Genomic DNA, 25,337 nt, shown 5'->3' with positions numbered 1-25,337 from the left:
CCCCTCACGTTCAATGTAGCTATCCTAAAACTCCGCTAATGGGGCCATGTCCCATTCCACCCGTGATGCATAGAGGCTTTCTGCTTGTGAGGATTCCATCTCCCTGGCTCTTCCTGCTCCTCCGCTGTGTCCTTACCAGTCTCTTTTCTGCTCCTCTTTCTCTCTTGCTTCCTTTCTGTGTCCATTCCACCGCTTGGGGTCCTGCATCTTCCCTTTTTGGGCTGCTGTTCCCCATCTTCCATCTTTTCCTCCCATACTGCGTCTTGGCCACCTAGCTGCGTTTCCCAGGGCTGATTATTCTCTACTTTCTCCTCCCAGGTGCCGTCTTCTACTTGGGGGCAGATCTGTTTCTCCAAATCCTCCTCCGCTACATCCAGATTCATTTCAGCAGACTCTTGTATACTGCTGTCGTCAGCCTCCTCCTGCTCTGTACTGATGCTGCTGTCCTCCTCTTCACTGTCCCTAGCCTGCTTTAGTAGCTGCTCCTCCTCTGTGGGACCTCCCTCTTGACCCATCTGTTCCAGTTCTTCTGTGAAAAGGTTGGCAAAAGCCCCTTTCTGGTTTGGACAGTTGTGGTACAGGTGGGCCTCACACCTGCACAAGCTGCAGGTTTTCAGGGCTTTGCACTCAGTAGCCACATGCCCTTCGCCACTGCAGGATCGGCACCTCAAACCTGTACACACTTTGTTCGTGTGGCCCGGGGCCTGACATCGCCGACAATAGATGGGCTGCCCAGGATAGTGCAAAAACCCCTTATGTGACCCTAAGTCAAAACTGCCTGGAGGATGACGAAGGCCCCCAGGAGCTGCCGGATCCACCTTTAGCCGTACCATAAATCTTCGCCTGCCAGTCCAAATACCAAAACGGTCTCTCAACTTTTCAGCTGCTGACATACTAGAGCAATATCGCCTGAAAAAAGCCCTGACATCCTCCTCAACGATAAACGGATTATACATATGAATGACTATAGGTGCCTCTTCCAGGATTGCTGCTACACTTCTCGAATAGGTCCGTGCACTGCCTCAAAGATGCTAAGGTAATATCCACAAAGCCCAACGCAGAGAAATCCTGGAGGCAAAACACTGAAGACAGATCCACACCACACAGGTCCCTGAGAATCTTTAGGATGACCCACTCTCTTCCAAAACGTTGCGCCACTTCAACCATTGCATTGTGCACTAATTCCACTCGTACTGTGTTGCAAAGCTGCACCACTTGGGCTGGCTGATGATCGTTGTCTCTCAGCATCACACTTGATCTTAGCCAAAAGGCAGAGAAGCGATAACCTGTTATGGCCTCAGGCCTAACGAGCACTAGCTGGCAAAGCCTCCACTCCTGGACGACATGCGTTACCATGCACTTGAGGACCTTGTATAGAGAGGATTGAGCAGCTAGACTCCACCCCCAACTGACCTTGCATCTCAAAGCCAAACCCCTTCCCTCTCTTATATTAAACTGTTAAGCAGATACAGCTTTGCCACAGTAAAGCCAACAAGAATAAGCTGGACTCGTCAACGTTCCGCTCCACGGAAATCTTTAGTAAAAGGCAAAAGATTTACGCGTAAATGAAGAGAAACCCGAACTATAGATGAAGTCAGTCCAGGCCACCGAAACTCCATCGGAGGCCTAGAAATCCAGTCTAGGGTAGGTTGGCTTGCGCCGGCCCCTTACACCTGCATAGCTTTGATAGCTACAGATGTAGGATTGGTTTTACTTATTTCCTTGGTCTTTTATTTGACCCTTTTGAAAAAGTGCACCGTTCCTCAAGGTACTGCAATACCAGTTCGATACGTGGAGCAGACAGAGCAAGCCCCTCTTCCAGCTCCTTCCAGCTCCAAAACTGCCCTCTCCAGGTCTAAAAGAAATTTTCTAGGGGAACTAAAAACAGAACACACAAGTAATATTAAAGGAAAAATTCCTGCTTTACATATTAAAATTTTTACCTTTGATAGTCAGCTGTCTTGGTCCCCAAAAGTCCAGTCTTTGACTGACTTTCCCCATCAAGTCAGCCCATTTTCCCTGTACTAAACCCTCTTTGTCAAATATAACACCTAAAATCCATAGGTCAGTTTTAAAAACCAATCCCAATCCACCTGTGTCCACGTTACCCCACGAACGCAACTGCTGATATTTACCGCTTGGGACACATGCCCATTAACCAACATTTTCCTGACTAAGCCATTATACAGCAGTCCCACCCAGGCTATCAGCCTATTAGAAAACCCAATTTTTTTCCCAATACCTGAAACAGGAACTGGTGCGAGACTCAGTCAATTGCTTTTTCGAAATCTAGATTTAGGACTACCAGTAGATTTATTTCTGTCTCTCGCGTAACAGATGACCTCTCTAATCAGCACTAGGCTGTCTGTGATCTTCCTCCCAAGCACAGCACATGCTTGATCTGGATCGATCACGTCCTCTAAAACGGTCAACATATGTGCAGCTAAAATCTTGCTAAAAAGCTTACAATCAAAGTTTAAAAGCGTGAGGGGTCTCCAGTTTTTTGGTGACAGTCCTGTCACCATTTTTGTGCAGAAATGACACTATCCCTGTTCTGAAGCTGTCTGGAAGTCTATCCAAGGTCTCAAATTCTTTAAAAACAGTAAGTCATGTGCTAAAATGTCCCAGAAAGTCAGATAAAATTCTAGGGGGAGTCCATCCATTCCTGGGGACTTCCCCCTTTTAAAACCATAAAATCCTGGCATAAAAGCATGGCTTTGGTGTTGACCTTGTTGTCTAAAAAGGCTAAAACTTCCTACAAGGTATCTTTGTGTATGTATTTTTCACTGGATAAATTACCATAAAATTCTTCCACCCCACCTAAAATCTCATTTGTTGTTTTGAGATCCCTCCCTCCATCTTTTATTGAGGTAATTGCCCTTCCCCTTGATAAAATCTTTTTTTTAAAATACTTTGTATACTTTTTCCCCTTCCTCAATCTCTCTCTCTCTCTTAAAATGACCCCCCTGCTTTGTATGTCAGATAAAACACGCATTTCTGCTTTTACTACTTTGATTTCATCTATAAAATCCATCCCACATTTAACAAGGTTAAAATATCTCTGCAGTCTTTTTTGCAGTCCCATCATGCGTCTTTTTTCCCTGTTCTTATTTTCTTTCCCTACCTTCTTAATTTGTTGCGTTTGTTCTTTCACCATCTCCCACCACTGTATTCGTGAATCATAAGTCCTGGAGGGTCTGCCATTGACTGAACTGCTCCCTATACTTTCTACCTACTTCTTTTTATTCTAAAACAGAGCAGTTCAGCCTCCACAGCCCTTCTTCTACAGTCACACCAGTGGACAGTGAAAGGGTGCAAGACAGCATCATGTGGTAAGAAAAGAAGAGGAGGGACAGCGTAGCATCGGTCGGTGGGCAGTCCCGTGTAAAAACATACTCAATCTGAGAGGCTCTGGTGCCATCACCACTGAACCAGGTGAAGCCCTCCTCGCTTTAAAACAGTTGACTAATTTAAAATCCTTAACTAAACTCTGAAGTAAAACCAATGTTTTATCTACTGTACACTCCCCTGCTACCCTTTTTCCAATCATTCACGGTTGAAATACAATTAAAATCCCCTGCCACAATTAGGGCAACCCGACTTAGCATGTGGAATTGCAGGTCTTCTAAAAGTTCATAGCTTTTCATTTTTTTCCATAAAACCATACACAAAAGGATAAAATCTCTATCTAAAAAGGTCAGATTGGCTAAAAGTTCCCACCCATCCCTCACCACTGTGCTGCCCTTTACCAAGATATTTGGATTATTTATTAAAATAGCAACACCATCAGATTTGTTAAAATTGGAGCCACTCCACACAGAGGGTCCTGGGGTCCACAGGCCTTCCCAATTCCTGTAACTACATAAAAAGGGCAGAGCACGCTCTTGCAATAAAAACACATCAAACTTAAGATTTTAAAAGGGATAAAACACTCTATGCTCTCAGGGTGGACCTCACACTTCTCACATTGAGTGTTGAGATTGTGAGGGTTATGGGCAGTATGGTTAAAACGGTATGCAACAGTATTTAAAAAAATTAGACAAATTTGAAAACCTATTAAAGACAGATTATTTCTTGTGACAGTTGCTCTTCCTTTATCCCATTGGGCCTAAGTTCGGAAGGACAAGTGCCTGCTGCCTCATGGGCCACAGAGGCATTCTCTCGCAGCAACTTTGGTGACAATGTTCTTAGCTGGAAGTGCAAGATGAAACCTCATTTGGGGGCTCTGAGGACCACAAACGGTTCAGATCTTCCGAGGAAGAACTATCTCGCCGTTGCTCTGCCCTCAGCTTTTTCTCCTGTTACGAAAGGAGATCCTGCAGGTCTATTCTGCACCTGAGCATTTGGGAGTGGACAGTCTGTCCCACTCTCTCCAGATTCTAAACTTTTTTCGGATACTACCTGCATGGTGGAAGGTGTCCCGTCTTACTTTTCCTCCATTTCCTGGCCTTTCTTTTCTGGGGAGGGGGTAGCTTCCTCCCTCTGGTTGTCTGACTCCACCCCACTTCCACTTTCCTGCTGAAACCCTGAGGCTGTCGGGAAATTTGACTTTTCTGCCAAAACCACAGGTCCTGCCTCTTTCTCCATTGCTTGCTTTGTTTGCTCAGTTGGTGGGGCGGCCAACTTGTTACCTTTCAGTTTGTTGGCGCAACTTTTAGGGCAATCTCTGTAGAGGTGGTTTTTTTCCTTACACAGATTACACCATCTGCCAGTGGTGCACTCCTCAAAAACATGACCAATTTCTCTACACTTAATATATGTTACTTCCTGACATTCTTCGGCTAGATGTCCCATTCTCCCACACTTGTGGCAGAGTTTGGGCATTCCTTGATAATGAATGTAACCTCTGTTGTCTCCCAACACAATCATGGAAGTCAGATGTCTAAGGCCCTGGTAGCCCCAGCATCTTCCCATTGTTTAATGGGAATCCGCCAGGAGCAATTTCAGATACCGTCCTTTCCAACACTTTGACTGATTGTCCACGAACAGTGCAATATCTACCCAGCCAAATACAAATGTCAATCCCACTCAGTGTTTCATTAAACATCCTGACAATCACTATTTTTAGTGAATTGTCAAAGTTTCTCCACAGTGAACATGAGGAACTGGGCCTTACAACCATCAAACCTTTGCCAGAAATCATTTAGCAGAGAAGCACTCCTAAAACTAACGTCATAACCTTTGTTCAGGGGCAGAGTCACTATGCATGGAATGCTATCTGCATAGCCACCATTTTCCAGAGGAGGTTAGGAACCCCCCTTCCCACTTTTGCTATCGGTCGGTACATAAGAGCTCTCTGCACCAGCTCTGCCCCCCTCCCAGATAAAATGAAAGACTGATCTTTCTAACCTGGACCCTCCCCGCAGGTGGGCATGGAAAAACATTGGCTGTATGGATCAGCCTGGACAAGATGTCCATTTTTTTTTGACATGAGCTCAGCCATTGATTGACAGTCTTCTTGTTTCCCATTAGGAAAGCGCTGCTGTGTCTTCTTCAGCACACCTGGCACCGTTTGCTGAATGTAAGAAATTAATACCTAAATCTTTATTCCATCCGGGCATACTGGGTAGCCACCCCAAGCACTCGACCAGTCCCACCAGGATCCACATGCCATAACCCTGGAATTCTCTGAATTCACTAAAGCTCCAGAGGCCCGGCACTAGGATCTGGGTGGATGATGAGACTCATCACTTTTCCCACCATCAATGTCATGGCCTTTGCCAGAATTTTATAATCCACCATTAGGAGTGTAATAGGGTGCCAATTTGCTATATCTTCCTGACACCCTTTCTTATACAGCAGGGAAATGCACCCCATCCTCATTGAGGGGTGAAAAGTACCTGCTCCCGAAATATCACCAGCAAGTCTGGCCCTATTATTTCCCAGAAGGTAGAGTAAAACTACACTGGCAGCCCATCTAACCCTGGCACTGAACCACGTTTCAATGAAAGCATGGCCTCCTTAATATCTTGGAGTGACAAGTCTGCATCCATACTATTGTGCTCTCTATCAGGGAGCTTAGTAGTGAGGTTTTGTAGCACGCTGTTTTGCTCTTCCCCTTCCTGGCCCCTCTTGCAAAAAAGTGTCAAAAATCTGCGGCTGCTTCCAACATTGCAGTGGTGGCTTTCACTACCCTGCCTCTATGCAGCAATCCTTCAATACGAGACTTCTTCTGACTTGCCCGTACGGCCTGAAAGAAATATCTGCACGGGCCCTCCCTCTCTACCATCTCACGCGCCCCTGCCATCATAGCAAAGGCTTTGGCCTGCCTCTTAAAAAAAACACGAATCTGGGCTTTCGTCTCCACAAACTGATTCCACTCCGTGGACTTCCCTGATGCCAGCTTTGAGCCTAGGTTCTGCAACTCCTCTGAGTCGGCCTGGATCTCTTTATTATAGCATCCCACCGTTTAAACAAAATTGCTACCCCATCTTCTTTCACATAACTTGTGCCCCAATCTGAAAGCCTTTTTCCCAGTCTTTTTTGAAAGTAACCACATCCTCTCTATCTTTCAGGTGACATTCTTGCAAAAACAATGTTGAAGGCCACATACCTTAGGGACAAAAACAACCCTATCCTCTTTGTGGGGTTCTTCAGCCCCCTCACATTTAAAGTGCAGCTCTTCATGTTCTTTATATTTATATTTAATTTTATTTTTAAAAACACACCCTTCTTCATACTTATAAACAACAGTACTGTCCAATTTTAAGTAACAAGAACTGAAAACAGATTTACATTCTGTCCTTTGCAAGGGGGTCCCCTCCCTCTGCCTGCCAACTTCATCCCTGTAGTCGTTCTGAGGCCCACCTCGTCCCATCCAGGGAAGGGGGCAGGAGGTGACAGAGGGCCTCCTGCTAGTGGGGAATACTCCTGCTCCTCCATTTCCATTGAAGACTCGGGATCCCCCGTACCCTCTCGGTTGTTGTAATGCTTTGTCCCTTGGAAGCGGGTCCTTCTCCCCGGCTCTGCATCCATGACCTTGCTAGGGAAAAGGCCACTTCCCTAGAACTTTTGCCCACTCTGAAGTGTCTGTTGGTCCGTCTACAGTGCTATTTGCCCAAACCTTCTGCTCAGCAGGGTCCCCCTGACCCCCAATCTTTTCCCACGACCCCTCATTGGGGACCGCTCCAGGCCAGATATGCTGGGCCCTCCCTCCAACTGCCACCGGGGGAGCTCCCCCCCCTCCCCTCCCTTCCCTCTGTTTCATTACCACCTTCTCCTTTCCTGTCGTCACTCTCTGTTGCTCCCAACTTTTGCCTTCTTTCCCCCGACCCTTCTCCTGGTCCAAGTTCTGTCCCAGCTGGCTTTCTACCTTTTCCTACTGGTCTTCTCTACATGGTTCTGTGGAGCCTACTTGGGAGCTTGGGAGAGTTTTTCCACCCTCTTTCTCTGCCCCAGTAACTCTGGATGTTCCCCTGGATCTGGATGGGGCTTCCTTGACTTCATGCCAGGGCTTTTCTCACCTCTACCCTGCACGTTCCTCTCTATGGAAATCTTTAGTAAAAGGCAAAAGATTTATGCCTGAACGAAGAGAAACCTGAGCTATCCGTGAAGACAGCCCAGGCCTCTGAAACTCCATCAGAGGCCTAGAACTCTGGCTAGGGTACGTTGGCTTGCCCCGGCCCCATAGACCTGCTTAGCCTTGATGGCTGTAGATGAAGGATCGGTCTAGGGCTGGATGTGGGCTGTAGTTTGTACTAAAACCTGTTAAGTCCAATCCCTTTTTTATTCATTAAGTACATCTGAAACCTTTACGATTGACCCCTGTTCCATTTTGTACAATTGCTCAACTTGTATGTATATTTATTTATTTATTTATTTATTTATTTATTTATTTATTTCCTTCTTCTTTTATGACCCTTTTGAAAAGGTGCACCATTCCTGGAGGTACTGCAATTCCAGATTGGATGTGGAGCAGATGGAGCAAGCCCCTCTCCCAGCTCCTTGCTCTAAAAATCCATTTAATATAAAGTCCTCGAATGGAGGACGTATCAGGTATTAAACTGATGAGAACAGATTTTTTATTTTATTTTATTACGAAACTCATTTTTAAAAAAACATTAACCAATCATCAATTCATCATCACACTCACTAAATTGCCATGCCCATTGCCCTGGAAATACTAATCCATGGCATCCGGAGGCTGAACAATCACCCCTGCTTGAGGGAAGGGAGGCAGCTTCCCTCTCCCCTTGGCTCTCTTCCCCATCCCCACTGTCATTCTGAAACCTTCCTCATCCCATCGTCGTAAAGTATACACCAGCACTGCTACTGGTGGAAACCTCTCCTGCCTTTGCATCTGCCTCCGCTAAGAGTCGGGTTCTCCTCAGCTCCAACTCCTCTTCGGGGAAGGACCATTTCCCCGTCACTGTTGCCTACTCCAGCACTTTTACTGCTTCAATGGCCGTTCTCATCCCCCACACCTCCCAACTCTTCTTCCCCTTCCCCATTGTCCTCCTGCATCCACTCCTCCTTCCCCCTCGATCCCTCCTCCATCGGAGACTCCTGTTCATTTTGCTCCTTCTGGAGACCTCCCACTGTTCCTTCTCCCTTGCTTTCCTCTTCTTCTCTTCTGCGCTCTTTCTGCTCTGCTATCCTCTGTACCAGCAGTTTTCCCTCCTTCAACATTTTTCCACCGCTTTCTTGGAGCACCAGCTGCCCTTCCGGAACTCTACAGTTCCCTTACCGACCAGGCATTGGGGTTAAAGGTGCCATTATTTATCTGATGCACAGATCACCTGGAGAAAACTGGGAGCATTGTGAGAATCAGGGTTTTTTTTTTCTCCCCCAGTGCTTTCAATACAATTCAGCAATCACTACTTAGGGGGAAGCTTTTGGGAGCTGGAGTTAACTGCCATCTGGCTGCATTGATCAACTATCTCACTGACAAACTAGAGTATGTAAGGCTCCAGGACTGTATGTCTGATGTGGTGGTTAGCAGCACAGGAACACCACAGCGTACAGTGCTTGCTCCCTTTCTCTTCATCCTATATAGAGCGGACTTCAGGCATAACACTAGCAGCTACCACATGCAGACGTTCTATGCTAGTCATTGTTGGACGAGTATCGGAGGAGAACAATCAGTAATCCCGGGAGGTCATTGCTGACTTTGTCAACAGGTGTGAATTAAACCATCTCTGCCTCAATGCCAGCAAGACGAAGGAGATGGTAGTCGACCTCCGCAGGAGGCCACCCCAGTCTATGCCGGTGAGAATCCAGGGTGTTGACAGGGTGGAGATATATACATTCCTGGGTGTTCACATCAACAATAAACTTGACTGATCCATAAACACAGATGTCCTGTATAAAAAGGGCCAAAGTTGTCTCCACCTGCTGAAGAGACTGAGGTCTTTTGGTGTGTGCAGGACCCTGCTAAAATCTTTCTATGACACTGTGGTAACATCTATCTTCTATGCAGTAGTTTCCTGGGGAGTTGGTAGCACAGAGAAAATGTCTTAACAAACTGGTTAAGAGGGCTAGCTCTGTCCTGGTCTACCGCAGGTCCTTCATCCCTACAGCTGTCAGACTGTTTAATTCAAAAAACAACAATGTAGCACTATTAGCTGTTTTGCATCATCAACCGATACATTCACAATAATTCTGCAATACGAACATTTATTCATTTATTATTTTGTTGCTCACCCTCTAATGTTAACTGTGCATTAATATTTGTATTAATCTGTACATATATTGAGGTGTCCAGTGTCCCTATTAACATTATTGTTTTATTCATTGTGTGTGTGTGTGTGTGACATTTTTTTCAGTTCTATTCCTATTTAATGCGTAATCATTCCTATAACTTTTTTTTGTGTAACTGAGCTGCTGTAATGAGGGAATTTCCCCAATGTGCAATTAATAAAGTTTCTTATCTTATGAACAGTAACATTAGCCAGTGTCAGAGAGGCCTTTAGTTGCTTAGATGTTTTCCTGGGTTCCTTTGTGACCTTGCAGACTATTACAATTCTTTCTCTTGGAGTGATCTTTGTTGGCCCCCACTCCTAGAGAGGGTAACAATGGCCTTGACTTTCTTCTATTTGTACATAATGTCTGACTGTGGATTGGTGTAGTCCAAAATCTTTAGAGATGGTTTTGTAACTTATCCAGCCTGATGAGCATCAGCAAACTTTTTCTGAGGTCCTCAGAAATACCCTTTGTTCATGCCATGATCCTTTGTGCATGCACTTCCACAAACATCCCTCCCACACATTAGATTCCAATAGATGCCTTTTCTTTACATAAAACAGGGTGCTCACTCACACCTGATTGTCATTCCATTGATTGAAAACACCTGACTCTAATCTCTAATTTCACCTTCAAATTAACTGCTAACCCAAGATGTTTGCATACTTTTGCCAGTCACATATGTAATATTGGATCATTTTCCTCAATAAATAAATGACCAAGTTTAATATTTTTGTCTCATTTGTTCTTTGTCTACTTTTAGGACTTGTGTGAAAATTTGATGATGCTTTAGCTCATATTTATGCAAATATATATATATATATATATATATATATATATATATATATATATAAAATTATTTCAAGCACCACTGTAGTTATGGATGTGTATGCACACATGTACATAAATATTCATACACATACACTGATTTATTTGTTACACAGGTTCAACACAAGTCATTTGTCTTTTAACTCCATTTTTGACTTATTTTGCTCTATTGTTCCCAATGTTGCTTTCCTAAATTCCTCATCCCACCCTACCAACAGGTATGGAGAGATGACAGTCTTTTACCCCTGAATGTTCTCCAGACCATCAGCATTTACAGTCATGTGAAAAAATAAGTACAACCTATGGAAATTTTGTCCAAATATGTCAAAACATTGCCAGCAAACATTTGATCATTTTTGAAACAGTGCCTATTAATGAAGTTGATATACTTCAAAACCACAATGAAAAAATAGCTTTTTTAAATCATTTATTCATCAGAAATATCAATAGATATGATATTCTTCTGTGGAAAAAGTAAGTACACCCTTGGCCTCAGAAATTAATATCGCTCCCTTTAGCAGAAATAACTTATTGCATGGAAGAGTGGCAAAAAAAATTCCATCAAGCTGATGTCAGAGACTGTTGGCCAATTATACAAAATTCCTGCAAGATTATTTCAGTTGAAAGATGTTTGAAGGTTTTCTTGCATGCAGCATAGCAACCCCAAACCATAGCATTTCCACCATTGTGCTTCACAGTTGGGATGAAGTGCTTCTCCTGAAAAGCTGCCTTTGGTCACCACCAAACATCTTGGATTCATCTGTCCAGAGCACCTTATTCTAAAAGACCTGGTCTTTGCCTATATGCTCATAGGCAAACTGTAATCTTGCTTTGTTCTTTTTTAGACAGCAAAGGCTTTTTCCTGGTGTGCCTCCCATGCAGGTCAAAGTTGTACAATCTTTCTGATTGTAGAAATATGCACTTTGACACCAACAGTTGTGAGACTTACTAGCAGAGCCTGTGATAAAATTTTGGGGGTTTCTGGAGAATTCTTTTTGCATCAGATGGGCAATTCTGCACAAATTGGCAGTTGTTTTGAAATCTGCCCCATTTGTAAATTATTTTCCTTACAGGGATATGATATATTTTTTTAAAAAAAAAAGAAAAATCCCTCACCCTGAACACCTTGCAGAACACTTTAGATCTTGCCATGAAGACACCACACACCTCAGTAATAAAGGGAACACCAGACACTATATATAAGATGGGTATAAATAAGACTCCACAAATAAGGTTCCATCTGCACTCCCTAAACAGGTTCTGATCACTGGCACCCAATCTTGAACACTTGATTTAAATTTTATGTATTTGAATGTGTGATATGTATGTATGTATGTATGTACTTACTTTTTCCATATGACTGATCGTTTTTTTTTTTGTTTGTTTGTTTTTTTTAACTTAAATTGTGAACGTTATCAAATGACACACAAAACTGACATTTTGTAGTAGAGTGCATCAACTTCATTAATAGGTATTGTTTCAAAGAGGATCAAATGTTTGAAATGTTTGAAAAAAAAAAAAAAACTTCTATTGGGTGTATTTATTTTTTTCCACATTACTGTATTGATGACAGTGGAAGGCAATGCTGTGTGTGCCTGGTGTTATTTGGACTTGTCTTATTGGCTTTTTCACTCCATAGTCCGGTGAATGTCCAGTGGGCATTTTTGAGCTACTGCTGCCTACTCTGCAGTTTCCACCTCTCCTGGAAAAGGACTGTCTGACCTGTCTACAGTAGATTGCATATCTGCTGTCATTAACGGTTAAATAGTCTCCATTCCCGTTGACATACCCCCTGACTCCCAAACAGGATTGTGGATGGTAATTCAGGTTGAGGGAATTTATTTTCCTCTGCCAAACAATCTGCCTGATATCCTTAGCATTTGCTGCACTGTCAGGCCCTTGAACTGCAGGCATGCAGATTTCTGAGGCCATCGCTCTGAGGTTATTATGGGACTGTGCAAGCATGGCAGTCTGGTTACATCCTTGTCCTGTAAAGAAGCCTCATTTAAGTTCTCATGCTCGGCACAACCTTCCAAGTGGAGGCCCACCTTGGAGATCCTGAACTGTGAAGCAGGCTTACCTGTAGGCCCTTCTTCTGTTCTTGATATTGTTGCTGTTTGAGTAGTAGGTCTATCTGCTGTCTCTGGTGTGTCTGAGATACCAGGCACCTGTACTTCATCAGTGGGAGGTCTGTTCTCCTTTGCTGATAGAACTGAAGGATGGTGTTTTGATGTAGGAGCTCCCCAGTGTCTCTCCATCCTTGAATAAACTGGCAATTCTGTCTCAAAGAGCAGTCTCTAAAGAGGTGCCCTCTGCTTCCTCACAAACTGCAAGCCTTGGGGACAGGGCACACTCCTGTCTGTTGGTTTGATGATCCACAGAGTCGGCACTATGAGGCTTTGCAATCTCCCTTAATGTGCCAATTTGCACCACACCTTCTTCAATATGCCCAGGAAATTATAAAAGGACTCGGTTAGGTCCTTTTGGTAAAACTCCTTGATAGGTAGATCAAGTCATCAGTGGGGCATTTTTTAATTTAATAACAAATCTTCTTTTACCATTCCACATACCAAAAGAATGAAGACATTTCTAGCACAGATTTTTAATTTCCAAACAGTAACTTGCCAAAACAGTACAATGTCTTTCTTCAACATAATGGTTAATATGAATTACCATACCTTGAAAAAAATGGTGGAGCAATCTTTTAAGCTAGAAGGTTAAATCAAGGAACCCAGAGGGGAAAAAAAAATATCCTGTAAGCATTGTATGGTTGAAATTGGTGTTGAAACCATACCCAGCAGCACATCCTTCCCCAAATAATCCAATGTAACAACTCCTGATGGAATCATCATTTTGCAAAACAAAATGCACTGTATTATGCAGCCTCACTGGCCGATCCTGAAAAGAATATAGTCTCCATTACTTGAACAATAGTCTTATCATTTTGGCTAAGAAGCAATAATCTAGTGTGTCGTCTAGTCTGAAGAACACCTCATGGCACAGCTTTGACTACAGGATGGTAGGTGTTAATACATGTTTGAGGACCTTGTGCAGGGAGTTGTAAAAGGATTAGCTACAGAGAGTTGAGCAACCAGACTCCACTCCAAAAAAACTCCCACAGCAGAGTTCTCCTGAAGCCTGACATGCAAAAGCAAAACCCATTCCATTGCTAATGTTAAAGCATAAAACACATACAGCTTTGCAACAGCAAAGCCCACAAAAAAGTTGAACTTAGCAATATAACTCACCACAGAAATCTTTAGTAAATGGTTTATATAAAAAAAAAAAAAAAAGCCAGTGGATTCGAATTCGGAGTTTGATGGAGTAGGACGTGAAGTTGGAGGCTCCTGCTGATTTCGATTAAAATTGTAATTTATTTGCGCTTTTCGGTCATACAATAGATCTTGACTTATTCTACTCTGTTTCCTTGTTTCCGCTTACTTTTAACTTTGTGGCATGTTAAAATGTCTGGAATGAACACGAACACCCGTGGTAGCATTCAGACACGATTGAGGCCTAGTGTGCGTGCCCCGAGCGAGTCCCTTTCTTCCCCTGAATCCGCATTGCCGAGCGGTGACCCTGGATTTATTGAGGAAGGACATTGCTGATATTTTATAAAAGGAGCTCCAGGAGAATCTCTGGGGTGTGCTGTCTACTATCCAGCTTGACCTGCAGGCTGTGAAAACACAGCTGGCTAGTGATAAAGTTGCTACTGAGGCTACCATATCAACACTGAAAGGTACTGTTGGGGAAATGGAGCACGCTCTCTCCGGTTGCACCGATGACATAGTTCATATGAAGACTACTATCGAGTCTCTCACTGCGACCGTGACTCAATTACAGAATAAATGTGAGGATTTGGAGTCGAGGTCACGGCGCGATAACGTTAGGATAGTGGGAGTTCTAGAGGGCATTGGACACATATACAATTGCTGCTATAGCGGCCTTGTTAAAGGAGGCGATTGGTCTGGAGAAGGTTTTGGACCGGTCCCACTGGACCCTTCAGCCGAAGCCCAAGCCTGGTGAACGACCACAAGCTATTGTGTGCAGATTCCACTATCACAGTGACTGTGTTGGCATTTTACGCCGTGCGAGAGAAATCCATCAGATTAAAGTGAGGGATTTGATCATCTCCATTTTCCCTGACTACATAGCCAAGACAGCCCAGGCCATGTTTAACGAGGTTCGGCGTCAACTTCGTGGTATTGAGGGTGCTCGTTATGCAATACTTCACCCAGATCGGCTTCGCATTATATATAACGGTGTTCAGAAGGACTTTATTTCAGCCAAGGAAGCAGGAGACTATGTTAAACTCTTGATATCGGGGTGAACTGCATCACCTACACAGCGGCATCTTTTTCACTCTTCTTTTATTTTTATTTTTTGCACTCGGCCTTCCAGCGCTTTTGTATTCAGATTTTTATTGAAAATATTTTCGTTGAATTACTTCGCCTAGATTTTTGGTTATTGTAGGATACACTGCTGTCTCATTTGTTTTATGGAGACTTTGGGTGTGTGTGTGTTTGGGGGATTGTGAGAGTAAACAAAACATGCCAATGCTTTGAAGGATGTGAATTGGAACAGAGTAATGTTATTCAATTGCGAATCTGTTTTTAAATGATTTAAACCTAATGTGGTGAACATATTATATTATAGAATTCAGGCAATTTTACTGAGGTTCTCTCATACAGTGTGGTAAGTAATAATCTGGAAAGACCTTTGTAATATCACAGTCTAAAACTGGATTTAAAGAGAAGCAAATCAGTAAATGAATCACATGAAAATGAATATATAAATTAAAAGACAAAAAAAAAAAAAAATGTGCACAAATGAAAAGAAACCTGGGCTATACATGAAGTTGGACCAGGCCTCCAAAACTATAATAGCTTTGATAGCTAGTGCAAACAGGAAGAGTGTATGGCCAATTATCATGTGACATGGACCTGAAATGAGGAGATGGGAGGCTGGCTTGGGAAAACTCAAAAAGGTGCTTTTTATTTTTTGAGTTTTACAAACTCATTTCTGAACACAGCTCTGTTCTTGTAACCTAAAGCACAGATCCAATATACTGTATTGACACACCTCCGATCCCCCCCCAACTGTTTACATTTACTTAAGACATAACTGACAGTGTTTGCATGAATACTCTGCCAGACCCGCATGATGTGTTTGTATTTATTTGACTGTCCAAGCATAAGAAACCGCTAAAGAGAACTCAATTCGGTACCTGCATGATGAGGCGGCTTTTTGTGCACGTGTTTCAAGTGTCTGCGAACAGAAAGCCCCCTGGTCAGGCAGGGAGATGTTCCTTAATTTCTTGGCATCTTAATTTTATGCTGTAGTTTATTTATTTTTTATCTTTTTTTCATGTTACACATGACATGGACGCAATTGTACTTAGAAAAAATTCACAGTCCAAAATGTAGGATTGGTCTAGAGCTGGATGTGGGCTGTAGTTTTTGTAGCCGCTTTCTACCTCCTCCAGACAAACTTGTCCCTCCAACTCGGCTGTGCTCTCCTCCAGCAGCCGGCCGGTAATAGCGTCTAAAAACCCGCTGCAAGGTCCTCACTCGACTCCCTTCTTTTGATGACATCTCCACAGAAGGCCCTGGCCACCCCCAGTTGCCCTTTGCAACTGCCTGGACCACTGCCTGGCCCCTTCCCTCTTCTGTTTTGCCTTCCTCTGTCCCCATCATGGAAATAGTATGACAACTTCTTCAGCTTCTTTATAGCCTCCCACCACTCCATCTGCATGTCGAACAGCATCATTAAGCACCTCCATCCTACATACAGTTGGCAGAAGACCTCTACAAAGGTTTGGTCTTGCAGGATGCCTCCATTCATTCTCCATGTACCTCTTCCTCAATTCCTCCATTCTGTTTGGATGCATCCAACAATCAGGCAGTGATCGGAGGCCCACAAGGACTCCTGCAGGAATGACTGCACCATCGCCACATCCCCTATGAACAGGAAGTCGAGCCACGAGGCGTCGCCCCTCGAAGTCCTCCTGGTGTGACCCGGAGCCTGTGGCTCAACCACCCTGTACATGTCAACCAAGCCTGCTCCTATCATCGTCTGGGCCACCCCCCCCCCGCCTCTAAATCCACATTAAAGTCTCCCCCCACTAATAGCAACCTATTAGTGCAGAGTAGAGGCTCCAACATATGCTAAAACCCCTTTATATCTCTCTTCTGCAGGGAGCATATACCCCTATAGCCCTGAATTTCTCCCCCTCCACTTCCCATCCATGAACAACACCCTTCTCGGGACCACTGAAATAATCTAATCTACCACCCAGCCGAACGTTTTAAATAGAATTCCTACCCCATCTCCCACCCCTTTTGAAAACTCCTTCTCCTCCCCCTCTGAACACAGGTGGCACTCCTGTAAAAAGATCAAATCAAAATGTACAGCCTTTAAGCTTAAATACACTGCCGCCCTTTTCCGAGGCTGTCTAATGCCCCTCACATTTAGAGAGGCTACAGTTAAAATCCCCATTTTGGCATCCCAAACTCATTCCTGGATCTATCATCTCGATCACTAATTTTACAGTAACCCTTTCAAGTCCATTACCCTAGAAGCCGAATCCTTAAAATCCAAAAGGCTCCACAGTCGTCCCTGTTTCTTTGGGACGCTTCGTCCTTGGGACGCTTTGGGACGCTAGCTGTCTTGCTAAACTCTTCCTCATCCCACCCTGGGTATGGTTGTGCCTCCCCTGACCCCCTCTGGAGTTTCTCTCCCTTTGCATCAGTCTCTACTGAGCATCAGGGTTCCTTCCCCTCCTCGGGGTAGGGTCATTTTCCCGCCCCTTTCGCCCACTTAGACACATCTGTTGCTTCACCTGTTGAGCTCTTGAGCTCTTCTCCTTCACCTCCTTTTCATCTCCCTTATTGTCGTGCCACTCCTGCTCCTTCTGCCGAACTTCCAGGCTTCCTCCTTCTGCCCCATTCTCCTGTCCTCCTATCCCTTGGTCTCAGACTCTCCTACCCCCCTCTCCTCCTGCCGACCCCTCGGTTGTCAGCACCTCTTCTCCAAGTGGGAGTGCCACACCCTTACCCAAAACCTTACTGTCGCCATCCACCTCCATCTGTGCATTCTTAACAAGCTTTGCTGACACCTCTTCTGCTCGCTCGCCCTCTGTTCCACCTTAGCCGACTGGCTCCGCCTTTCTGTGTCCAGCCTCCCTCTCCTCCTGCTCCCCTCTTAGCATTACCTTCCCCGCCTGGGAATCTTCTGTAAAGAGGCTGGCGAAAGTGCTATTTCTTGCCGGGCAGTGGCGGTACAAGTGTTCCCCACTTCCACACAGACTGCAGACTTTTGGGACTCCACACTGTTACATTATGATCCTCTGCCCTGCAGACCTCCTTTGTAAGGCCTAGTGCTCCACATCTTCGGCAGTAGAGGGGCTGGCCGGGTAATGGAGATAACTGCGGTGAGGGCCGATGGAAAAGCTTCCCGGAGGGTGTAGCAGTCCCCCTGGTACCGCCGGATCCACCCAGAGCTTTGCCAGAAACCTATGCTTACCATTCCAGATCCCAAAGCGTCCTCTAATCTTCTCTCCTTCTGAAACTGTAATGCAGTACCGCGCCAGGAATACTCTGATGTCCTCATCAGCTACGAAAGGGTTGTACAGATGCACTACGATGGGAACCTCCTTTACTGCAAAAAGCGGCACCACACACAGTCCCGCAATGCTTCGTCCTCTGACTTTTGGGTGCACTGATCAAAAAATGAAGCACAGTCGGAAAAAGCAGTGAAGGTAAAATCCACAAAGCCAGCTGTGACAAAATCCTTTTTTTCCCTCCTTCTTCTAAACCTTCTTCTAAACTTTGTATTAAAAAATCTATTAGGGCCCCTGTCTTTGCCTATTAAGTACATCTGAAACCTTTTACTATTGATCCCTGTTCCATGTTGTACAATCGTTTAACGTGAATATTTCTTTCTTTCCTCCTTTTATTTGACCTTTTTGAAAAGGGGCACATTTAGATATGCAATACCAGGAACGATGTGTGGAGTGGACGGAGCAAGCCCCTCTTCCAGCTCCTGGCTCTAAAAGTCCATTTAATATAAAGTCCTTGAATGGAGGATGTATCAGGTATTAAACTGATAAGAACAGATTTTGTCATTTTTTTCTTCACATCCACAGATTTAAAAAAAAAAAATTTCTTCAGTCCATAGACAACAACATTTGTGACCTTTATAAATAAACTTGGATAAAACACAAATTTCTTTTTTTTAAATTGTTAAAAGAAAAAAATGTGTGCATTTTGTCAATCATTTTGGTTGTTAAAAATAAATAAAACAAACAAATCAAACACTACTAAATTACTAAGTGTCCTCTCTTTTTCAAGACCGGGCGTGAGTCCCTACCAAAGGTGCCCATCACACTGCTCTCCAGCCATGGCCAAGGCCCATCACTTCCTGTGCCCAGCGGAGATCCTCTACCCTCCGGCTTGCTGCTCCCGTAGCTTTTGTCGGTGAGGGTGCATCTTTGAACGGCCAAGGTCAGTGGGAGAATCTCATGGGCCACCATCCATGACAAGTCCTTGTGCCTGTTCTGAAGAGCAGGGTGGGTGGCTTTCCTCCAAACTTGTTTGGTCTCACGTAGAGTAGGGCCTGGGACTTACTGGTTCCCGATGCTGAACAAGAGAAAGAAGAGCCTTGTGGTTAGTTAAAATGGAGACATCTGCTCCTTCTAAAAGACACTGGTGTTTTTAGGTCTACTGGTAAAATCTTTAGGCTTCATAGGTAGGACCCCATCCAGAACCGGGTCATGGCCGCTGTCTTGCTTTCTCTGGATGGAGTCACGGCATATCCGATGTGGAGGGCGGTAAAACAGCTGCCTAAAAACAGGTGGGGGTCTGGGAGGCCTTTCCTGCCATTCTCTGGTCTCTTCTTCACGACCTCCCTCTTCACCATCTCCCACTTGGACCCCCAGACAAAATAAAAAACCGCCCTCTCCAGAAAGTTCCTGGGGGGAATAAAAACAGAACACACAAGTAATATAAAAAGGTAAAATCACTGCTTTAAAAATTGAAATTTTACCTTCGAGAGTCAGCTGTCTTAGTCCCCAAAAGCCCAGTCTTTGTCTGATGTTCCCTATCAAGTCCGTCCAGTTTCTCCATCCTCCACCCTCTTTGTCAAATTTAACACCTAAAATCCATAGGTCAGTTTTAAAAACCAATTCCAGTCCACCTGTGTCCACGTTACCCCACAGCCCAAAGAGCTGGGCCTCGGACTTGTTCCTGTTGAGCTTAGCGCCTGACCGTACAAGTCCATTGCTCTTCGTTTAGATAAAACGTCGGTGGCTAAAAGGGTTCCGTCGTCCATATATAAAACACACATTGCCGTCAGTCCACCAGTCCCAGGCACTTCCAGTCCTTTGATCCATTTATCCCTTCTCAAGATCTGTGCCAGTGGCTCAATACAGGCCACATACAGAAGGGGAGATAAAGGACACCCCTGACGGATGCCACTGCGGATATTTACCACTTTGGACACATGCCCATTAACCCAAATTTTGCGGACTAAGCCATTATACAGCAGTCCCACCCAGGCTATAAACCTATTAGGAAACCCCATTTTCCCAATACCTGAAACAGGAACTGGTGCGAGACTCAGCAGCACATGCTTGATCGAGGTGGATCACGTCCTCTAAAACTGTCGAAATACATACAGCTAAAATCTTGCTAAAAAACTTAAAATCAAAGTTTAAAAGTGTGATGGGTCTCCAGTTTTTGAGCTTTGTCTTGTCACCTTTTTTGTGCAGAAGTGACACTATCCCTGTTCTGAAGCTGTCTGGAAGTCTGTCCAAGGTCTCGAATTCTTTAAAAACAGTGAGTAAGTTGTGCTAAAATGTCCCAGAAAGTTAGATAAAATTCTAGGGGGAGTCCATCCATACCTGGGGACTTCCCTTTTTTACAACATTTTTTAAGAATTTTGCATTTCTAAAACCGTAAAATCCTGGGATAAAAGCATGGCTTCACTGTTGACCTTGTTGTCTAAAAAGGCTAAAACTTCCTCCAAGGTATTTGTGTATGTATTTTTCAGTGTATAAATTACCATAAAATTCTTCCACCCCACCCAAAATCTCATGTTGTTTTGAGATCCATCCCTCCATCTTTTATTGTAGTAGTTGCACTTCCCCTTGATGCAATCTTTTTAAAAACAATACCTCGTACATTTTTCCTCTTCCTCAATCTCTCCCTCTCTGCTCCTTAGAATGAGCCCCTGCTTTGTATGTCTGATAAAACATGCATTTCTGCTTTTACTACTTTGATTTCATCTGTAAAATCCATCCCACAGTTAATAAGGTTAAAATATCTCTGCAGTCTTTTTTGCAGTCCCATCATGAGTCTTTTTTCCCTGCTCTTATTTTCTTTTTCCTACCTTCTTAAAAAATTGTCTCGTCCGTTCTTTCACCATCTCCCACCACTGTGCTCGTGAATCATAAAAATCCTGGAGGGTCTGCCATTGGCTGAACTGCTCCCTATACTCTATCACTACTTCTGTCTTCTAACACAGAGCAGTTCAGCCTCTACAGCCCTCCTCATACCATCACACCATTGGTCAGTGAAAGGGTGCAAGACAGCATCATGTGGGCAGAAAAGAAGAGGGGGGACAGTGTAGCATTGGTCGGCCGGCAATCCCGTGTAAAAACATAGTCGATCCGAAAGGCTCTGGTGCCATCACCACTGAACCAGGTGAAACCCTCCTCTCTTTGATGCAATGCTTTAAAACAGTCGACTAGTTTAAAATCTTTAACTAAACCCTTAAGTAAAACCGATGTTTTATCTACCGTACAGTCCCCCGCTACCCTTTTCCTGTCTTTCACTGTTAAAATACAATTAAGGTCCCCTGCTATAATTAGGGGAACCCTCCCTAGCATGTGGGACTGCAGGTCTTCTAAAAGTTCATACCTTTTCATTTCCGTAAACCATACACATTAAGGATAGTAAAATCCCTATCTGAAAAGGTCAGACTGGCTAAAAGTGCCAGCCCATTCCTCACCACTCTGCTGCTTTTCCCCAAGATATTGGGATTATTTATTAAAATTGGAACCACTCCACACAGTGGGTCCCGGGGTCCACAGGTCTTCCCATTTCCTGTAATTGCATAAGAAGGGCAAAGCACACTCTTGCAATAAAAACACATCTGACTTAAAAGATTTTAAAAGGGATAGCACACTCTGTGCTCTCAGGGTGGACCTCACACTTCTCACATTGTTGAGATTGTGAGGGTCATGAACAGTATGGATAAAAAGGTATCAGACAATGTTAAACTTGCAGAGACAAACTTAAAATCATATTAAAGGCACATTATTTCTTGCGACACTTGCTCTTCCTTTATCCCAGTGGGCCTGGGTTCAGGAGGGCAAGTGTCTGCTGCCTCACGGGCCACAGAGGCGTCCTCTTGTGGCTCCTTTGGCAACGATGTTCTTAACTGGAGGTGCAAGAAGGAAACCTCATTAGGGGGCTCAGAGGCCATAATGGGTTATCGCTTCTTGGCCTTTTGGCAAAGATCAAGATGCGGGGAGTGAATGGAAAAATGGCAGATGGACCGATTCCCAGTAATATTGTGAGGATGGTGCTGGAGGAGGATGCAAGTGAGATGGAAAAGGCGCAATTTGGAGTGGAGTTTTTTCATGATGGAAGTGCTGTGTGGGGTGCTAAAGAGGCAGACTTCTTCGGTGTTCTGCCTGCTGGATTTCAGTGATGCGAGCTTCTTGGATATAACAGAGATGAGGCAGAAATACATAGAATTCTGGGAGGATTTGTGTAAGAACCAGTGGCACCCTACCTTGGAAAGGGTGTGCTGTCTTCATGGTGAGGATAAGGGGGTGACGGTCCATATGTAAAACCCCTTTGTGGATGAGTTGGACATCAGACTGTTTCTCCCGAGGTACTGCGGTAGGGTGGAGAAAGGAGAGAAGGTCTACAATGCGTTTGGGATTTGGACAGGAAGGAGGAAGTATGCGGTACGCCTCCGACGGGATGTAGTGTAGTTGCCAGTGTCGTTTGCTATCGGTATGAATAGGGGGTTTCTGTACTATCCTGGGCAGTCAGTGACGTGTAGGAGAGTATAGCAGAGCAGAAAGAGCGGAGAAGAGAAGAAGGAGAGGAAAAGCAATGGTGAAGGAACGGCGAGAGTTCCCCAAAAGGAGCGAAAGAAACAGAATTCCCCGATGGAGGAGGGATCAAGCAGAAGGGAGGAGCAGATGCAAGAGGATAATGGGGAAGAGGAAGAAGAGGCGGAGGAGTGCGGCTGGTGAAGCAGTGAAAGTGCCAATGTGGGCAAGAGTGTTGGGGAAGCGGCCCTTCCCCCGAGAGGAGCAGGGGCTGAGGGGGCCTCGACCTTCAGCAGAGGTAGAGGAAAAGGCAGGCGAGTCCCCACCAGGGGCAGTGCAGGTGCATCCTTTCCCTGGATGGGATGAGGAAGGATTCAAAATGGCAGTGGGAATGGGGAAAAGAGCTAAGGGGAGAGGGAAACCACCTCCCATAGGAGCAGGGGAAGGTGTTCAGCCCCCGGGTACCATGGACTTGGTCTCCAGGGCAATGGACAGGGTTACTGACTGAGTGTGACGATGAATTTGTGTTTTGGTTGATGGTTTTGTGAATGAGTTTCATTTAATAGAAAATAAATTTTAAAAAAAACTGTTCTTATCAGTTTAATACCTGATACAGCCTCCATTCCAGGACTTTATATTAAACAGATTTTTAGAGTAAGGAGCTGGAAGAGGGGCTTGTTCTGTCCGCTCCACGCATCGACCTGGTATTGCAGTACCTCCAGGAATGGTGCACCTTTTCAAAAGGGTCAAATAATTAAATAAATAATTAAATTGTACAAAATAGAACTGGGGTCAGTACAACATGACATCCTCAAGAGGTTTATAAGGAATTGTGGTGAACCTTCGGCTGATGAAATTTCTCAGGTTTTGCACTGGTAATCGTTTTAATTGGTTACAAATATTTGATCATATGGCTTCACATAACAGAAACATAGTTAAGAGCTAAAGAAATACTCTTTACTAATATAGAATTTTGTTCATTAATCAATAATGTTTTTAATCAAATAAATCCAAATTTGTTATATTATTGTCCTTTTAAAGGGGTAATTTGGATTTTTGTACATTTAAGTGGTAAATACATGCCAGTAATATAGTTTATGTTGTAGTAATGCCAGTAATACAGTTGATGCATAAGAGTTACTTTTGCTTAACAGGTCCCCTGGTCGGAGTTCTGTTCGGGTTCCAAGTGAACTGAGGTTGGCACTGGTATGACTAATAACTTTAAACTAAAAAGTCATAGCTGACTAAGTACCTACCATTTAAATAGCCACATTATTTTTGTCATGTCTTCAACAGGTGCAGACATCCTAGTTGGCCAGAATATCCAGGTCCGATTTCATGGAGCTGGAGAGTATGTTTACTAGAACACCCCAGGCCCACACATGTGTGGGTCTGTGTGTTGGAAGTCCCAAACAACTATGCGTCATTCCCAGAGTTGGTTGAAGAGTTCATTAATGTTCTTGATTCAAACATGTGGATCATGGACGCTATTTAGTGGTAAGTGACTGGTGTGAGTTTAAATCAAAATTACATTTTGTAAATTGGATTGGGAAACCCATCTGCTTGTGGCCAGCTTGGTAGAGAGGTGGAGGGGATATCAGGATAAAACATTGTCATACGTGCGGCATATATATAGAGGACATGCATGAGTTCATGAAACATAAAAGATGGTATGATACATACAAAAGGGAGGCTGGATATAGGCTTGTAATTTGCCAGGTTATAAGGATCGAGGTTGGGTTTTTTGAGAGATGGTTTGATCACTGATTTGACAATTGTGGTACATCTGGGATTTTTAAATACTTTAAAGGACTCATCGTATGCTTTTCCGTATTTTTTCCTTACCTTTAGTTGCATGTAAACGGTCTGCACAGTTACAAAGCCAAAAGGACACTCCAGAGGGCGTAGCTCTCTCCTGCAGAAACTATTTTTCTCAGTTGCCTGAAACGTCTTTCCTTCCACTTCTTCCGTGACATGATGATGCAATCTCTTAACACTATTAGGATGAGCTGACCGATCAGAGCACACTGGGCTCATCAGAGGTGGGGTTTTAAAGACACAGATGCAAAAGGAGCACTAACAGTGTTTCAGACATAGGGCGGATAGAGATATGCAGTATGAGGAAACATACTGTGTTTTGGGAACACCGAAGCATGTAAATCTATTCTAGTAGATGCCCCAAATAAAACTATAAATATTGAAAATGAGCATACAATTTTAATTTGTTTCATTTTTATAAGGGCAGTGCGTGCATAAGTAGTTTAGTAGGAATGGGGTCTAGTAGGCACATCAATGATCTAGATGAGGATGTCAGGGAAGTAAGTAGTATAACAACTGAAGTTAAGTGAATTCAGTATAAGTATTGGATTTGTAAGGTAAAAGTGTAAAGCAATCAGCAGTGACAGTAGATGCCATGCCATGTATGGAGAGCCTCTTCAAAACTCCAAACCAGGAAGTGCTTATCTATTACTCAGGATACCAGCACAAACTCCACCTGCGGGAGACACAGGTAGCACACAGAGAAGAGGAGGAACTAGGCAGGGCTGTGACAGTCCGTACATCTGTATTTGCATGTGTGTGTTCATATCCACGTCCTGTTTGTCTGTTGTAGGTGGTTTGATGCCTGGCTGCCTGGGGAATCTCAGATGGACAGCATATTTATATTGGTGTTTTTCTATGTTTGTAAATGTTATAAATGTTAAAAGGGATAAATTTGTTATATTTAGGAGTGATGGTTCTCACTTTGTTCTTCTTCCATGTT

General features: G+C 44.0%; 1 long non-coding RNA gene and 4 other non-coding genes across 5 annotated transcripts in view; 2 read left to right on the top strand and 3 right to left on the bottom strand.

The window, feature by feature from the left end:
* LOC128635452 (uncharacterized) overlaps positions 1-23,984 on the top strand; it is a 40,761-nt gene extending 16,777 nt beyond the window's left edge. The window contains exons 2-3 of the long non-coding RNA XR_008398426.1: positions 23,731-23,782; positions 23,873-23,984. This is a non-coding gene — a long non-coding RNA (uncharacterized LOC128635452). The remainder of the gene's footprint in view (positions 1-23,730; positions 23,783-23,872) is intronic.
* LOC124629270 (U5 spliceosomal RNA) lies at positions 1,471-1,585 on the bottom strand. The gene has a single exon (XR_006984210.1). It is a non-coding gene; the product is annotated as a U5 spliceosomal RNA (small nuclear RNA).
* On the bottom strand, positions 7,866-8,061 carry LOC124629258 (U2 spliceosomal RNA). Its single transcript, XR_006984201.1, has one exon. It is a non-coding gene; the product is annotated as a U2 spliceosomal RNA (small nuclear RNA).
* LOC124629263 (U2 spliceosomal RNA) lies at positions 18,481-18,672 on the bottom strand. The gene has a single exon (XR_006984204.1). It is a non-coding gene; the product is annotated as a U2 spliceosomal RNA (small nuclear RNA).
* Positions 23,124-23,314, top strand: LOC124629259 (U2 spliceosomal RNA). Its single transcript, XR_006984202.1, has one exon. It is a non-coding gene; the product is annotated as a U2 spliceosomal RNA (small nuclear RNA).
* Positions 23,985-25,337: the final 1,353 nt, after the last annotated feature.

The sequence above is a fragment of the Ictalurus punctatus genome, chromosome 19 (assembly GCF_001660625.3).
Source record: "Ictalurus punctatus breed USDA103 chromosome 19, Coco_2.0, whole genome shotgun sequence".
Taxonomy (NCBI): Eukaryota; Metazoa; Chordata; class Actinopteri; order Siluriformes; family Ictaluridae; genus Ictalurus; species Ictalurus punctatus.
The sequence above is the reverse complement of the archived record's forward strand: the minus strand, read 5'-3'. Positions and strand labels throughout refer to the sequence as shown.